Consider the following 15,415-nt stretch of genomic DNA (forward strand, 5'->3'; position numbering starts at 1 on the left):
AACCCTAAACAAAGGATTTTCTCAGATTACTGGACCTGTTGGTCGATTGGCCCAATCGACCAACCAGTCGACCAAGCTGGTCAGCAAGGCCCAAGTAGGGAATTGGAGGCCCAACTCAAGCCCAAACCTCATGGGCTTCTTCCAACACAACATATGACTTACCTAGTATAGAAAAATGCTTTCGAATCATGTCCAACTATACTTTAAGTCCATCAACTTGACTCATCTTCAACAAACTGCAGCTTCCTTTCTAGATCAGCAGAGACTTCCAAGTATGGAACTCCATCATCAATTTCCATGGGTTCTAGGTTAAACACCATGTCTTCCACTGAGATGGCCCATAGTTGGCTTCTTCCTTTACACCGGGTGTTCGGACCTACAAACAACCGGGTTTTCGGGTCAAGGTCAGGGTTAGGGTTAGGAAAGGGCTGGATTTCACATGGCATACCCGAGTATGTGATCCACAACCCCGAAGAACAACTATCGAGGAAATCATCCTCCCACATGTACAATAACATAATCAATGTGTAATAATATAAACAAAAGATCAAGATCAAAAAAGAGAATGAAAATATAATCAGAGTCTGGAAAATGATACCAAATATGTATATAATCAAAAAGGGTAGAGTGAGGCGGAATCTCACTCCACAGTTACAGCGGAATGTAGTTCAAAAGTTAAGAAGAGGATTACAACTGTTTCCAAAAGAAAGTAAGGAAAGAAATAATCAAACTAAACTACAGTGTCTTTTACTTTATAAAGAACATCTTTATAAGTATAAACTTCAGAAATCAAGCACGGCCGCTTCCACTCCACGGTTGGGCTAATCATGGTACGTAGCATGATCACACGAGGGATCATCACTGAGATCTTCGTAACCGCCAACACCTTGAGTGAAGTATGCTTCTTCACCTTGTGCTTCCTCATACCAGCCGTCATAATACTCAACACCTGTAGAATAATCTAATAAAAGATATTTGCACAAAAAGGAGTGAGTTCAAAAGAACTCAGCAAGGCAAGTTATTCCACAACAACATAAATAACATGATTGCAAAACGTAGCATGACGCAATATGATATGAAACAGACAATGCTAGTATGAATCTAACTCTATATATGATGGTCTCTATAGGTAGACATGCTTTAAGTCATAGCACCATACTTCTTTGGGAAGGTCTCAATCACTCAACATCGGTTGGTAATGGGTTCGGATCCCTCGGGACATTCCATGTCTGGGGTTTAGGTCACCGCTCTCTCACATCACCGTTTGGTTTAAGTATTGGCGCATGTCAAGGTAAAACCTAGCCAAATGCAAGTCATCTACTTAGTTATCAACTCAGGTCCAGATACGTCCATTCCTCGCCCTAGGTGATCCTTTCCGGTATCCTTTTCACTAGAGTTAGCATAGTCTCGGACTACAGACTCATCAACCCTATTGGTCATCCACAAATAATAGTCGAGAAGCTCTCATGTCCTCTCACGGATTGGTTACCGGTCTTGAACGCCCATGAGCCCAAGTCCACTGTTTGCAACCCTACCAATAAATGGCCTCTCACGAGTAACCACAATGTGATTCATGTCCTCTCATGGGTTGGTTACCGCTTTTGAGCTGCCACAAATCCCCATTGCTACCACGGGTCATTCGGTCTCAATACCCTTCCGAATTGGGTTTGATATAACGGGGTATTCCTAGCCAAACACCGGTAGACAAGCCCTAGGTATGACAATCAATAATCCAAGAAAGTGTCGAAGGGCACCATCGGAAATATCCCATACTATTCCCACTAATGTCCAGGGATAGAAATGTCAAAAGGACACTTCCCAATCCCAAATCATACCTATTCAATCACATTCTCAATTCAGTCATAACATACACAACCGATATCTCATCATATAGAAAGATGCATATAAACATGATCAATCGCATATGTAAATGACAAGAGTAAGTATTCATAATCAAAAGAATACATGAACATGTTACTACTGTACTTGGAGTACTTACATCAATAATACAATAATAATAAAAATACAATTATGGTAGTGAATCTAAGAAATTCCCAAAATAGAAACTAAGATTCACATAATCTATGTAATTATGGAAACAACTGTCCTTACCTTAAATAGCTTCGATGAATATCCAAAGATCAAAGTGAATGGTTCCAAACTTAGCAAATAAACCTTAAACAAGCATAGATACATCATTAGGAAAGAGGCCTAAAAGATCGAAGATCGAACGAATCAAATCGGACGAAGAACACAGCTACTGTCTTGCTTGGTCGATTGGGTGGTAGCTTGGTCCAGTCGACCAAGCAATCGACCACCTGAACAGTATGCAACAGAATTCTGATTTTTTATCTGAAACTCATTCTACAAGATTCAAAACACTATGAAACTTGGAGGAAACCTCTAAAACAATAATCTAACACTAAAATAGCATATATTAGACACTAACAATGATCAAAAACACTACTTACTAATTTGGAAACATGACTTTCTAATTTGGTAAAATTCCTAGTTTTCGATGAAAACATGCTATGAACTCAAGGGAAAAGATAGAGATGATAGTACCTCATTCTAGTAGAAGATATTCAGAAGATCATACATGAAACTATCATGCAAAACAGATCTAACATGCTAGAGAAATCAAATTGAAAGGATGATCATGGCTTCATGAAGAATTCACAAAGATCATGGCTAAGATCAATATGAAGATCACAAAACCTTAAGAATGAATGGAGAATGTAGAAGAGATGGTTGCAAGGATGCAACATCTTCTTCATAATTCTAACACAAGGAATAAATCATAGTAAGAGTAGATTAACACCATACAAGAGAGATTACTAACCTTTGATTGAAGAATAAGAGATGAAAAGCTTGAAGTCTTGGAAAGTTCTTCACAAACACCAAGGAGAGGCTTTAAGAGAGTCTTCACATGTTCTCTGAGGGTTTTAGAAACAAAGGAGGCTAAGAAACACGTACTTCTATTATATAGAGCACCAACAGACCTAACAGATGATCTTTCGTAGATTCTATCCATGTTGGTCGATTGGCCCAATCGTCCACCCATCGACCAAGCAAGTCAAGCAAGGCCAAAATAGGGAATTAAAGGTCCAAATCAAGTCCAAACCCAATGAGCTTCTCCCAACACAACATATGACTTACCTAGTATAGAGAAATGCCTTCAAATCATGTCTAACTATACTTCAAGTCCATCAACTAATCTCAACTTCAACAAGGTGCAGTTTCTTTTCCAATTCTGAACAAGCTTCCAAGTATACACCATCATCAACTTCCATGGGTTATGGATCAAACACCATGTCTTCCACTAAGATGGCCCATAGTTGGCTTCTTCCTTTACTTCGGGTCTTCGGACCTACAAACAACAGGGTTTTCGGGTCAAGGTTAGGGCTGGGTTTCACAATAGTAGAACTTGTTACATAACAAGATGAGGTATAACACATAGTACATACCTTTTGCTCAGTGCAATCACGAGCAAAATGACCAGCATTAGTCCCCCTTGAATGCTTGGGGCCACTCTTGTTTCTATTCCCACCTCTGCTACTTTGCCTGGACTGCTGAGGTTGAGCTTTGTCCCTCTTGCACTTAGAGCCTGCACCCTTACTAGTGCTAGCTTCAGCAGCAAGTACTTCAGTGGGAGGGGCATTAGCCAACATCCGATCCTCCTCTAGCTCAAGGTGCTTGGTAGCTTGATCAAAAGTCTTGACATCATCAGCATGAGTCAAGAAGATCTTCATATGCTCCCAAGTCTTAGGCAATGATGTGATGACTGTAGAGACTTGCTCCTTATCAGTCTTTTGGCACTCACATGCGCTCAACTCACTTATCATGTTGGACATGATGGTTATGTGCTGCCTCATGGTGTGACCCTGGTGCATCTTATAACCATCAAAAGTGAGTCCGAGCTGGCAGCCTCTTGTGGTTGAAGTCCCTCCATATTGGAACTTCATTGCCTCCCACAAAGACTTTGCAGTCCTATGCTTCTCAAAACAAAGCATCAGGTCATCCCTCATGGAGCTTAGGATAGTAATCCTAGCTACTCGGTCTTTCCTCTTCCAGGCATTGTAAAGCTCAAGGTCCCTACGATGCTGTGTAGTGGTACCTTCCTCAGGTGGGGACATGGTCTGGTTTATGGTTTCTAGTATGTCCTGCTCTTCTAGGAGATATTGCACCTTTTGGTGCCAGAGGTCATAATTGTAACAACCCCCGTATTTCTAACTCAGAATCCATATTGCAAGTCCAATAATCCAAAGGTCAAGTCAGATTAAGTTGTGGAGTATCCAGATTGAAGTCTATGATCCATACCCTGAATCCATGGATCTAGATTCTCTTGATGAAGAACTTGCCTTGCTGGGAAAGTGGAGTTCTAGCCAAGGTCAAGAGGTGTTTGAAGGTGTCCGGAATGAAGGTAAGACCTCCTCCATGTGTTGTTTAGGGTTAGGTTGGAGTTGGGAATCAACCCCTTGAGCAAAGCTCCCATGTACTGAAAAGTACTAGGGGTGGTCGCTTGGGGCAGTTGATTGGCCCAATCAACTGCCCCAAGCGACCGCCATGGTCTGCTTGCGGGACTTTGCCCTAATTTCCCCCTATCCTCTATAAATAGCAAACCTCGCCCTAATTACTCATTATTATTGTCACATCCACCCAGCCGGTACCCTACCAAGCATACCCGGGTATGTGATCCACAGTCCCAAGGATCAAGTATTGAGCAACCATGCCTCCCACATACACGATAACACAATCATGAACAATAATACTCAACGTAAAAGCATATAATAAAAGGATTCATAAACAAGATAAAAGCAAGATAATCAGAGCGCGGAATTAAAAGGTACCAAAGTATACATATAATCCAAAAGGAGAGAGAGTGAGCAGAAATCACTCCCTCAGTGGCAGTGGAATGTAAATCAAAGAAAGGTATAATTACAGATCCATGTTCCAAAAATAATAGTATAAAGGCCTAAGCTAAGGTCTCCTTATACAAGATATCCTTATAGGTATACACATAGGAGACTAAACATGGCCTTTCCCACAAGGTCGGGCTAAACTTGGTACGGAGGGTAACCACACTCAGTATCTTCACCGTGACCTTCATAGTGGCCAAGACCTTCAGAGTAGTATGAGGAATCCTGGTCCATCTCGAGGTAGGAGCCATCATCTTCTTCGATACCTACAGAGAAATCTAACAAAACAATTGCACAAAAAGGAATGAGTTCAAAAGAACTCAACAAGGCAGTTATTCCATAAATACATAAGCCATATGATACAAATCATAACATGATGCAAAATGATATGAAACACATGATGCAAGTATGATTCTAACTCTACATATGCTAGTCTCTATAGTAGACATGCTTTAAGTCATAGAACCATACTTCTCTGGGTAAGTCTCAATCACTCAGTACCGGTTGGTAATGGGTCCTGCATCCCTCTCCGACAATCCATGGCTGGGGTTTCGTTCACCGCTCTCTCACATCACCAATGGTCTAAGTAGTGGCGCATGTCAAGGTAAAGCCTAGCCCAATGCATTTCAGATCTAGATACGTCCATTCCTCCCATCCTGGGATCCTTTTCCGGTATCCTTCACGCTAGAGTCACAGATATTACTCACTGGACTCGCCAACCCTATTGGTCACCCACAAATAGTAGAAGGGAAGCTCTCACGTCCTCTCATGGATATAACCCACCGGTCTCGAGTGCTAATGAGCCCAACTCTAGCTATTTGCAACCCTACCAATGAATGACCCCTTTCATGTATCCGCAATGTGATTTATGTCCTCTAATGGGTTGGTTACCGGTCTTGAGCGCCCATCAAACCACACTACTACCACAAGTCGTTCGGTCTCAATGCCCTTCCGATTCGGGTCTGATACAACGGGGACAAGTCCTATGTATGTCATCCAATAATATGGGAAAGCATCGATGGGCATCTTCGGAGAACATCCCGTACTATTCCCTCTGATGTCCAAGGACAGAAATGTCAAAAGGACATTCCCCAATCCCGAATCATACTTACCCAATCACATTCTCAGTTTCATCATATCATACATCCATGATACATCATCATATTAAAAGATACGTCATAACATTACACGATCAAGTGTATAAGTAAATAACAAGAATGAATAGACATGATAAACAAGAGGAATTAAACATGATACTATTGTCACAAAGTAGCTACAATAGTCATATGACGTCCAGATACAACCAATAAGCTAAGCCTACTAAGTTGCCAACATCAGTGTAGTAATCACATAGTCTATGTCATATGGGTATAACCATCCTTACCTTAAGCCGCGATGATGATAATCCAAAGGTCACAAGAGAATGATCCAAAGATGGTATTAAGATCCTAGACAAACATAAATGAAAGATTAGAAAAGAAATCAGGAAAATCGGAGGTTGAACGAATCAAATCGGCAACGTATGCAATTCAGAAACTGATTGGTTGACTGACTTGGTCAACTGACCCAGTCGACCAAGTGAATAGTGTCGGGGCTGAATAGTGATTTTTTGCCCGAAATCGATCTTCCAGGGCTCGGATCGATCCGAAACTTGGAGGGATTCATTGTAACAATATAAGAACACCATCTAACAAGTAATTAACATAATCTAATGGTCTAATTAGGAATCCCCAAATTGAAACCCTATGTTCTAAATACAAGAATCATAGCATGAATTGAAATCAATTGAAATTGCAATGGAAATGAAGGAATTAGCTAGGGGAATTGATAAGAGATGGATTGGGATCATATGCTAGCATAGAACATAGACTTAGCACACTTCATACTTCAGCTTAGGACAAGAATGCAAGAAGTTAAGAAGAGAATCATAGCAAAGCATATGCAAGAATCAATATGATAGCATAGCATAGGTAGAATTGGAATAAGATCATGGATTAAGCAAGAGAGAACACTTGAAGTGATGGTTGCAAGGTTGCAGCATAAACTCCAAGGTTACAACAGCAAGAAAAGAAAAGAAAAGAGTAGAATAGAGAGTGAGGATGAGGAATCATACCTTGTAGATGCAATAGGAGACAAGAGGCAATGATTGACAATGATTTGAATGGAATAACCTTCACCACTACCAAGGAAATGCTTTGGGAAGCTCTCCCCTCGTTCTCAGCAAGCTAGGAATGTGAAATAGGGTTCAAACACGAGGCTCCCTTAAGTAGGGAAGAGAATATTCAAAAAGCATCTTTTTCTCGGATTTGGGCATCCTTTGGTCGACTGGCTTGGTCGATTGGCCCAGTCGACCAATCAATTGACCAAGCTAGTACAACAAACTTGATCCAGGGAATTGAAGGGCTAGCTTGATTTGAATTGAGTTGGGTTTTCTCCTACAAGTCAATTAACAAGTCTAGATTAGAGAAATACCTTCGAAACAAGATCGGAAGTCCATCAAGTACTTCAACTAAGCTTCCCCTCTTCTAGGTGTAGTTTCTCACTGAACACTGAAAATGCATCCAAGTAAGGGGCATCACTGTCAATGTCCATGGGCTCTAACTCATACACCAAGTCTTCAACTACGAGGGCCCACAAGTCTCTTCTTCCACCACTCCGAGTCTTCGGACCTACAAACATCAAAGGATTCGGGTCAGGGTTAGGATAGGGCTGGGTTTCACAATTATATTCGGGATTGCTGCTATGGATGGCCAGGAGGCGAAGGCATGTCTCTGGAAGGTGAGAGAAGCGTGAACTGTGAAGTGGATCCATTCCCCTGTCTGTTTCGCAAATTTGGTAAAGGTAAGTGAATCTCCATTCACTCCATTCTCTTCCCTGATCTTTTGGAATGGATTAGATCCATCTCTTTTATGTTGGGGTAACCTAATTGTGATTGGTTCTATTCACTAATCAATGATTTTGAGGAGATCCTATTCGAGAACGAATCCCTGCATTCAAATAAAGGATGGATCTAATCAAGGGAGATAAATTGGGTAGTGAATCTTTATAATTTTGGGTTATTGATTTTCTCCTTTGTTACATACTTATTAAGAATGAAATTCAGACTTAAATTGTCACATCCTCCCAGTCGGTACCCTAACTGGCATACCTGAGAGTGTGATCCACAGCCCGAAGATCAGGTATCGAGTAATCAACCTCCCACATAAACAATAACATAATCATGAACAATAATAATCGATGTGCGAAAGATAAACCATAGATCCAAATAAGGAAAGAATGAATCATATATAAATCAGAGTACTAAATATAATCAGAGTATCTAAATCAGATAAGTAAAGTGAGGCGAAATCCCACTCTACAACCAGCGGAAAAGTAGTTCAAAAAGAGAATAAACAGGATAGAATCTAATCCCAATAGCAGGTACAATAGGTAACTAAATTGTTCTCAATCTTATAGACAATATCCCTATAAGTATAAATCTCATAAATGGCACAAGGGAGCTTCCACTCTATGGTCGGACTAAGCATCGTACGGAGCATAACCACTCGCGGGATCTTCAGTGTAATTGTCGTAACCGCAATCACCTTCCTGGAGATATGCCTCTTCTCCTTGCGCTTCTTCGTACGAGCAGTCATGATATTCAAACCCTGTAGAATAGTCTAAAAAACATTGTACAATAAAGGAATGAGTTTCAAAGAAACTCGGTAAAGGCGATTAAATCCATAATAACATAAATGGCAGGATTACAAAACAAACATAGATGCAATATGGTATGAGACAAACAATGAATGTATGAATCTAACTCTATATATGCTGGTCTCTATTGGCAGACATGCTTTAAGTCATAGCACCGTACTTCTTTAGGAAAGTCTCATTCACTCATCATCAGTTGGTAATGGGTCCGGCATCCCTCGGGACATTCCATGGCTGGGGGTATAGGTCACCACTCTCTCACATAACCATTGGTCTAAGTACCGGCGCATGTCAGGGTTAAGCCTAGCCAAATGCAAGTCTTCTACTTAGTTATATCAAGTCAGATCCAGATACGTCCATTCCTCGTCCCTGACGATCCTTTCCGGTATCCTTCACACTAGAGTCCCCATAGTCCCTGACTACGGACTCATCAACCCTATTGGTTATCCACATATGGTAAACGGGAAGCTCTCACGTCCTCTCACGGGTTGGTTACCGGTCTTGAGCGCCCGTGAGCCCAAGTCTATCCATATGCAACCCTACCAATAAATGGCCCCCACAATGTGATTCCTATCCTCTCACGGGTTGGTTACCGGTCTTGAGCGCCCATGAATCCCCATTGCTACCACGGGTCGTTCGGTCTCAATACCCCTCCGATTAGGGTCTGACATAATGGGACATCCTAGCCAAACACTACTAGACAGTCCTAAATATGTCATCCAACAGTTTAGGAAGGTGTCCAGAGGGCATCTCCGGAAACATCCCATAATATTCCCGTAGTAGTCCAAGGACAGAAGTGTCAAAAGGACACCTCTCCTTTCCAAACCATACTTAAGCATACACAAGCATCAATTCATAACATCACATATATGGTAACTTCATATATGGAAAGAAATCAATAATTACAATCAACTTGTATATAACTGGTAAGTAAATCATACATGAGTCAATTCAATATAAATAAGTAATGCTACTGATATCAAGACAGTACCACAGTAGTATAACATTATAAGAATCTAATTAATGAAATAACTTAACAAGATTCAAATATAGAAACTAAGATATGCAATTTATGTTGTTAAAGAAGTAACCATCCTTACCTTTTATAACTTGCAAAGGAATCCTAAGAAATCAAGTAAGATCTTGACAAACTTGAGAAGAAGGTCCTAAACAAGTGTATACAACATATTAGGAAAGATCCCTAACAGAAAAGATACCAAAACATCCAAAATAGACCAATTCTGGAGTTGCTGTACTCATTGGTCGATTGGATTGGTCTACTGCCCCAGTCGACCAATGAAAACAGTAGCCTACAAAATCAGAGTTTTAAGATATAAGATCCGAATTTGGTGGTTCAAAAGGGTACTAAACAAGGGGTAAACTACATTAGTAGTATCCTAACATATAGAGGACCTCAAAACACTAATCAAAACAAGTCTTCAAGTCACAAATTAGGAAACAAAAAGTTACCATAATTAGATCAATCATGGTTCTTGAAGAATTCAAGATAGAAATCATAGACAAGAACAATAGGAGAATGAATCATTGATTCAGATATGGATATCATGGAAGGCACACTTAGATCTTCAAGAAAATAGACCTAAGAGCATAAATCTAAATAACGAAACAAAACCTACCATAGATGTAACTATCATGATTCATGAAGAAAGCATGGTATGGTAGAAGAGAAACAACTAGAGATTGATAGATCATGGATCATGTAAAGAAACACAGCAATTGACTACTAACATGATCAGTATAGTAGATCTAAGAAGATCAGAATTCAAATCAAAAGATGAACAAAGACAAGATCATGATTTGATCATGATTCCTTCAAAAGCTTGCAATGATCATGGTTAAGATCATTGCATTAGCCATTAATCCTTAGGAAGATCATGAGAGACAAGTCCAGAGATGTTTGCAACAGAGAATGCAGCATCTCCTCTACTGTCTCAACTCAAAAAGGAAAGAAAAACAGAGATGGAGGAGAAGATGAGAGTGTAGACATACCTTTGATGCAAGAAGAAGAGTTTTGACGAAGATCCGTCAAAATAAACACCAAGGATGCAAGGGAGATGACTTGCAGAGGTCTTTGGTTCGTTCCAAAGAGTTTGGAGGCAGAAAATACGAAGTAGACTCGAGATTGGACTTAAATAGAGCAAGCAAGACCTAATTGCCAAAGACAGAACCCATTGGTCGAGTGGATTGGTCGACTGGTCCAGTCGACCAATCAGTCGACCAATCAGTTCAGCAACTCCTAAACAGGGAATTGAAGACCTAGATCAAATCCAATCCTAAAGGGGTTTTGCACACATATCAAGTGACTTACCTAATAGGTAGAAATGCCTTCAAACCATGATAGAGAGCACTCCAAGTCCATCAACTAATCCGATCTTCATCAAGATTCAGTTTCCATAAATAGAACCTCATCATCAACTCTCATGGATTCAAAGCCAGACACCAAGTCCTCCACTGGGATGGCCCAAAGCTGACTTCTTACTTTACTTCGGGTCACTGGACCTACAAATAACAAGGTTTCCGGGTCAAGGTTAGGGCTGGGTTTCACATAAATCATCCCGAAAATGGATTGGAATTGGATGATCAAAAGTCAAAATTTCGGACTTTGAAAACTATCTATAATAGGGGCGGTCGCTTGTGGTGGTCGCTTGACCCAAGCGACCGGATGGGTCACAGTGGCTATGTGAGTTCGGTTTTTGCTTTGATTTAACTCATGTCCTTAAATATTCTTGTAACCTTATGCTTAGGTGTTCTCTGAGTTTACTAAAAGTCTTGTGATTGAGGTTTGATTGCATTCTAGTAAGCTTTTACATAATTACAGGTAAGGACACACTTTCTTGTTTATATGCAATGACATGCTATATGATTAATTAGTTGTTTCTTGCGTTGTTCCTTAATCATGTAACTTGTTGTAGTTGTATAAGTCATTGTTATACTATTGAATACCTGCTGTATGTGTTGTTTCAATATACTTTATCACTTTATGATATTGAATAAATTGTCACATCCACCCAGCCGGTACCGTACTTGGCATACCCGGGTATGTGATCCACAATCCCTATGATCAAGTATCAAGCAACCATGCCTCCCACATACGTGATAACACAATCATGAACAATAATATAATCAAGGTCAAAGCATATAATAAATGAAATCATGAATAAGATAAGAACAAGATAATCAGAGTGCGGAATAAAATATACAAATGTATACATATAATTCAAAAGAGAGAGAGAGAGTGAGCGGAAATCACTCACTCGGTAACAGCGGAATGTAGATCAGTTAAAGTTAAGATTACAAATCCAAGTTTCAAAGAGATAACAGTATAAAAGTCTAAACTAAGGTATCCTCCATCTTATATAAGATATCCTAATAAGTATAAACATAGGAGACCAAACACGGCCTCTCCCACACTAAGGTCGAGCTTATCCTGCTACGGAGTGTAACCACCCTCGGGATCTTCAATGTGATCTTCATAGTAGCCAAGACCTTGAGAGTAGTATAAGGCATCAGGGTCTGTCTCGATGAAGGGGCCATCAGATTCTTCAACACCTGTAGAGTAATCTAACAAAACAATTGTACAGAAAGGAATGAGTTCGAGAGAACTCAACAAGGCAGTTATTCCATAATGCATAAGTTACATGATACAAAACATAACATGATGCAAGATGATATGAAACAGATGATGCAAATATGATTCTAACTCTACATATGCTAGTCTCTATGGTAGACATGCTTTATGTGATAGCACCATACTTCTCTAGGTGGGTCTCAAATCACTCTTCCCTCAATCATCTCGGTATCTTGGGTTCTCCGGTGGTAATTGGGTCCTGCATCCCTTGGGACAATCCATGGCTGGGGTTTAAGTCATCAGTCTCTCACATTACCATTGGTATAAGTATTGGCGCATGTCATGGTAAAGCCTAGCCCAATACAAGTCATCTACTTAGTCGTATCATGTCAGATCCAGATACTTCCCCTATGGCTACAACCAACTCGGTTCAATATCCTTCACACTAGAGTCACGTATCCTATGGCACCAACCAGCTCGGACTACGGACTCATCAACCCTATTGGTCATCCACAAATTGTAAACGAGAAGCTCTCTCGTCCTCTCACGGGTTGGTTACCGGTCTTGAGCACCCGTGAGCCCAAGTCTAGATATTTGCAACCCTACCAATAAATGGCCTCAATGAGTATCCCGTAATGTGATCTATGTCCTCTCACGGGTTTGTTACCGGTCTTGAGCGCCCGTAAACCCACATTACTACCACAGGTCGTTCGGTCTCAATGCCCTTCCAATTCGGGTCTAATACAACAAGGATGTCCTAGCCAACAAATCTAGACAAGTTCTATATATGACATCCAATAATCCAGGAAAGCATCGATGTGCATCTTCAGAGAACATCCCATATTGTTTCCTTTGATGTCCAAGGATAGAAATGTCAAAAGGACATTCACCAATCCCAAATCATACTTATCCAATCACATTCTCAATTTCACCATATCAGACATACATGATACTTCATCATATCGAAAGATAAGTCATAACATCACATGATCAATCATATATGAAATTGACAAAAAATAATAATCATGATAAGAAAGAGTATATAAACATGATACTACTGTCATAAAGTACCTACAGCAGTCATATGATGTCCAAATACAACCAATAAGCTAAGCCTACTATGTTGTCAACATCAATGTAATAATCACATAGTCTATGTTATATGGCGATAACCATCCTTACCTTGAGTCGATGTGAAGCTAATCCAAAGGGCACAAGAGAATGATCCAAGGATGGTATATAGACCCTAGACAAACATAAATGAAAGATTAGAGGAGAAATTAGGAAAATCGGAGGTCGAACGGATAAAATCGGAGGTCGAACGGTTCAGTTGACCCGGCAATTTGCCCCAGAGAGTAATCCAAGTCCAAAAACAGTATTTTGATCTGAAACCTATTCTATACAATCCGGAATGCTACGAAACTTGGAGAGAATGTCTAACACAGTAGTCTAAGACTAAAAAGCATATTTTAGACATCAAACAACGATTAAGACCATTACTTACTAATTTGAAATCATACTTTCTATTTTGGTAAAAATGATGGTTTTCATTGAAAACATTCTATGAATGAAAGAGATGAATTAGAGATGATGAGATCTCATTCTAGTACATGAATATAGTAAATCAGAGGTATGAATAATCACGGAGAGGCATCTATAATGCTAGAAGAAATCAAAATAAGAATATGATCATAAATGCATGTAGAAAACATAAGAATCATGGTAAGAATTGATTATGATGATCATAGTATGAGAATGAATGGAGATTGTAGAAGATACAATTGCAACGATGCAACATCTTCTTGATGATCTCAAATTAGAGAAGAGAAAGATCATGGAAAGAATAAATCAATATCATAGAAGTAAGATTACTAACCTTTGATTGAAGAACAAGAGAGAGAACTTGTAAGTTTGCAAGGTTTGGTCTTCTTCAACACTTTTGGAGGCTTGGAGATGAGTTCCCTTCGTTCTCTAAGTGTTTTGGAGGCTAGGGATACTAAAATCATGAAGTTATGAGGTATATATAGCAAGATAACCTAAATAGAAGATTCTGCTCGAGTTTAGCAACCTTGGGTCGATTGGCTGGGTAGGCTGGCCCAGTTGACCCAGGCAGTTGACCCAGACTGTCAACTTAGTCTGAAACAAGGATTTGAGGGCCTTTCACTACTCTGAATCAAACGAAACTTTAAACACATAAACTACAACCTAGCATGGAAAAATGGCTTCAAATCATAATTAACCAAGCTCTATGGTCATCAACCAATCTTCTCTTTATCAAGGCGTAGTCTCTTTTCTAAATCCAACACTGCCTTCAAATATGGGACATCATCGTCAATCTCCATAGGTTCGGAGTTGAACACTATATCTTCTACTAATATTGTGACATCCAGCCCAAACCTAACCAGGACACCCTATTTGTTTTGGGTGAAGAAAGACTTGTTTGATATTAGACCTTAATGTTGGACCTTGATTTCAGTGTTATTATCTTTGAAAGCCTTAAAAAGTCATGCCAGACCTTTCCTTTAGGGTAGACCTGTAATATTTGGCCTTATCCTAACCTTGACCCGGTCCAAACTCTGTTATGTTTATAGGTCCGAAGACCCAAAGTGGGGGAAAAGAGACTTGTAGACCCTTTGGTTGATAATTTGGTGTCGGAACCCAAGCCCATAGACATTGACAATGATGCCCCTCACTTTAGAGCATTGTCAGTGTTAGTTTTGAATCTGCGCACCGAAGAGGGGTGAATTAGTTGAAATACCAAATGAACTCCTACGCTCAATCTGATTATATTTCCAAAAACTAGACTTCTTGATGGACTTGTAGGAGAAAGCCCCACTCAATTTGACCCCATATAGCCCTCCAAATCCCTGTCCGAAGTTGCTGAACTATGTCTGGCAAATCCTGCTTGCGCATCGAAGAAGGTGAGATTAGTTGGTGGACCTAATGAACTCCCATGCTTGATACAAAAGTATTTATGGAAACTAGACTTCTTGTTTGACTTGTAGGAGAAAACCTCACTGAATTTGACCCCGTATAGCCCTCCGAATCCCTGTTCGAAGTTGCTGAACTATTTCTGGATTTTCTGCTGAAACCTGGTTACTGTTTTGGTCGATCCTTTTGGTCGATGCCATCAACCAAGACCATCGACCAAAGTTACCCAGAATCGAGAAAAAGATGCTTTTTGGATATTCCTTCCTCTATTTAAGTGAAACCT

Source organism: Hakea prostrata, chromosome 3 (assembly GCF_041222555.1).
Source record: "Hakea prostrata isolate BN-2017 chromosome 3, UWA_Hpros_2, whole genome shotgun sequence".
NCBI lineage: Eukaryota > Viridiplantae > Streptophyta > Magnoliopsida > Proteales > Proteaceae > Hakea > Hakea prostrata.